Here is a 3,874-nt window from a genome sequence, read left to right on the forward strand (position 1 = left end):
CTCATAAGGTAGTTCACAATGTCTACAAACCACGGTTCTTCTTCTTGCACTCCAAACAGCTGCTCATCGGGAAAAGATTCATTTATCAATGTCTTATCCTATGAAGTAGCATTAGGATTCTCTAAACACAAGAGATGATCAGTGACTTGATTTTCCGTTCCCTTTCTGTCCTTGATCTCTAGTTCAAATTCATAGAGCAAAAGAACCCATCTAATCAATCTAGGCTTCGAGTCCTTCTTTGAGATGAGATATTGAATTGTAGCGTGATCAGTGAAAACTGTCACCTTAGTCCCAAGTAGATAAGATCGAAATTTCTCAAAGCCATACACAATAGCCAAAAGTTCTTTCTCCATAGTAGTATAATTCAGTTGAGCACCATTTAGGGTCTTACTAGCATAGTAGACCACATGAAATATGTTGTTCTTCCTCTACCCAAGAACTGCTCCAACTGCGTAGTCACTTGCATCGCACATCATCTCAAAAGGTTCATTCCAATCAGGTGCAGTTATGACCAGTGCTGTGATTAAACTCTTCTTCAATGTCTCAAAAGCTACAAGGCACTCATCATCAAATTTGAAAGGAACATCTTTCTCCAACAGACTGCACAATGGCTTTGAAATTTTTGAGAAGTCTTTGATGAAACGCCTGAAGAAACCCGCATATACAAGAAAACTACGAATTCCCTTAACAGAAATAGGTGGAGGAAGATTCTCAATGACCCCCACCTTGACCTTATCCATCTCAAGACCCTTACTAGAAACTTTGTGCCCGAGAATAATGCCCTGACGCACCATGAAGTGACATTTCTCCCAATTTGTAAGCATTCATCAAAAGAATCGCCAAAGACTGAGAAGTCATCCATGAATACCTCCACATTCTGGCCAATCATATTAGAAAAGATGTCCATCATACATCTTTGAAATGTGGCTGGTGCACCACACAGACCAAAAGAAACTCGTCTGAAGGCGAAAGTACCAAATGGACAAGTGAAGGTAGTTTTCTCCAGATCTTCTGGAGCGATACAAATCTGATTGTAACCCGAATAACCATCCAGAAGGCAATAGTACTCATGACCGGCCAACCTTTTAAGCATCTGATCAATGAAGGGCAAAGAGAAGTGATTATTTCTAGTGGCTTTGTTCAGCTTCCTATAATCAATGCAAACTCTCCACCCCGTGACTGTTCTAGTAGGAATAAGCTCATTCTTCTCGTTTGCTATCACAGTAATACCACCTTTCTTTGGCACACATTGAACTAGGCTTATCCATGAACTGTCAGATATAGGGTAGATGATCCCTGCATCTAGCCACTTAAGAATTTCCTTCTTCACTACTTCCTTCATGATTGGATTAAGTCTTCTTTGCTACTCGACCGTAGGCTTGCTACCTTCCTCTGACAGAATTTTATGCATGCAGTAAGAAGGGCTGATTCCATTGATATTTGTTATAGTCCATCCAATTGCCGATTTGAACTCTCTCAGAATCCTCAAAAGCTTTTCCTCATCACTACTTGAAAGGTCAGATTCAATAATAACAGGCATAGTAGATGCATCACCTAAAAATGCATACCTCAAATGCTCAGGTAAAGGCTTAAGCTCAAGAGTGGGAGTTTCCTCAATAGATGGCTTGAGGCGTTTAGGATCTTTGTTCAATTCCTCCATTCCAAGAGATTCAAAAGGCATATCAATCTCCCTTTTCCAGGGAGAAGCATTCAAATATTGCAATTTTTCTTCACCTTCGTCATCTTCACTATCTGAATTCCCCAACAAGGCTTTCTCTAAGGCATCAGACCTTAGCAATTGATCAAGTTCCGATGTGACCACCGAATCGACCAACTCCACTTTTAAGCACTCCTCATTATCAGTAGGAAATTTCATAGCATTGAACACATTAAAAGTAACATCCTGATCCAAAACTCGCATTGTGAGCTCACCCTTCTGTACATCTATCAAGGTTCAGCCAGTCACCAAGAAAGGTCTCCCCAAGATTATGGGAATCTTCTTGTCCTCCTCGAAATCAAGAATGACGAAATCGGAAGGGAAGATGAGTTTATCAACCATGACCAAGATATCCTCCACAATACCTCGCGGATATGTAATAGAACGGTCGGCCAACTGCAAGGTCATATAAGTCAGTTTGGGATCAGGTAAGTCCAACTACTTGAAGATTGACAAAGGCATCAGATTGATGGTACCTCCCAAGTCACATAAGAATATGTCAAAAGACACTTTTCCAATAGTACATAGAATAGTGAAGCTTCCAGGATCCTTAAGCTTCGGAGGTAATTTTTATTGCAGCACATCACTGCATTCCTCCGTAAGAGAGACCGTCTCTAAATTATCTAGCTTCACTTTCTGAGAGAGAATACCTTTCATAAACTTTGCATAACTAGGCATCTACTCAAGAGCCTCAGCGAAAGGTATGTTGATATGAAGTTTCTTGAATACCTCCAGAAACTTCTCAAATTATTTGTCCAGCTTTTTCTTTTGTAGCCGCTTAGGAGGCAGTGGAGGATAGATCTGTTTCTCCCCTGTATTACCCTCAGGCGGAGTGTGCTCAACAGTAGTCTTCCTTGGTTCCACTTCTTCATCATGTTGCTCTACTTCTTTCTCAGCCTCAACTTCTTCAGTCAACTCTTGAGTTTGTTCGGGATTCGCAACCTTTCCAGACCTTAAAGTGATTACCTTTACCTGCTCATTAGCTTCCCTCTTTTCTGGCACTTCAGTGTCACTAGGTAGTGTACCAAGCTGATGATTTAGCAAGGAGTTGGCAATATGCCCAATTTTATTTTCTAGGGTCTTGATAGAAATAGCTTGACTCTTGCACATAAGCTTCAACTCCTCTAATTCAGATTTTTCATTGGCTTGTTGCAGCTGGAGTTGATGTCTAGGTGCATACTATGATTGCTGAGAACCAGGGTGGTTGTACTGCTTAGCTGGATATTGCTGATAAGGCTGTTGAACCGCATTCTGAGCATTGCTCCAACTGAAATTAGGATGATTGCAGTTGTTGGGATGATAGGTGGCTGGCACTGGTTGCTGTGATCGCTGGAATTTACTCACAAAATGAGCTGATTCACTAGAAATTGTGCATTGATAAGTCTCATGGGCACCATCACAAAGCTCGCAGACACTAGCGATTTGATTAACTCCATAATTAGCCAAAACATCCACCTTTATTGTCAAAGCCTTAAGTTGGGCAGCGATAGCAGTTGCTGCGTCCAACTCCAGAATTCCTGCGACTTTTCCCTGAGTCAGTCTCTGGAAAGGATTTTGGTACTCATTAGCAGCCATCAGTTCAATAAGTTCATAAGCTTCATCGTAGCTTTTAGCCCACAAGGCTCCTCTTGCTGCTGCATCAAGCATGGGTCTAGAAGTAGCACCCAATCCATTGTAGAAATCGTTGATAATCATCCAATCAGGCATGCCATGATGTGGGCACTTCCTTAACATCTCCTTATATCGATCCCAAGCCTCACACAGAGATTCTCCTGTTTGCTGAGCAAATTGGGTAAAAGCATTCCTGATTGCAGCAGTCTTCGCCATGGGGAAGAATTTAGTGAGAAACTTTTACGCAAGATCCTCCCAAGTGGTGATAGATCCTGCTAGCAGAGAGTGTAACCAGCACTTAGCCTTATCCTTCAGAGAGAATGGGAAGAGGCATAGCTTGATAGCATCTTCAGTCACATCATTGAACTTGAAAGTGTCGCAGATCTCGATGAAATCCCTGATGTGCATGTTGGGGCCTTCACTAGGAGAACCCCCAAACTGAACTGAGTTCTGAATCATTTGAATCGTGTTTAACTTGATCTCAAAAGTGTTATCCCTGATGGCTGGTCTGATGATGCTTGATTGAATGTCATTAATCTTAGGCTG

The 3,874-nt window shown here is 41.7% G+C and overlaps 1 non-coding gene across 1 annotated transcript; it reads left to right on the top strand.

Moving 5' to 3' along the window:
• Positions 1–3,422: 3,422 nt before the first annotated feature.
• Positions 3,423–3,529, top strand: LOC141699231 (small nucleolar RNA R71). Its single transcript, XR_012565708.1, has one exon. It is a non-coding gene; the product is annotated as a small nucleolar RNA R71 (small nucleolar RNA).
• The last annotated feature ends 345 nt before the right edge of the window (positions 3,530–3,874 follow it).

The sequence above is a fragment of the Apium graveolens genome, chromosome 11 (genome assembly GCF_009905375.1).
Source record: "Apium graveolens cultivar Ventura chromosome 11, ASM990537v1, whole genome shotgun sequence".
Taxonomy (NCBI): domain Eukaryota; kingdom Viridiplantae; phylum Streptophyta; class Magnoliopsida; order Apiales; family Apiaceae; genus Apium; species Apium graveolens.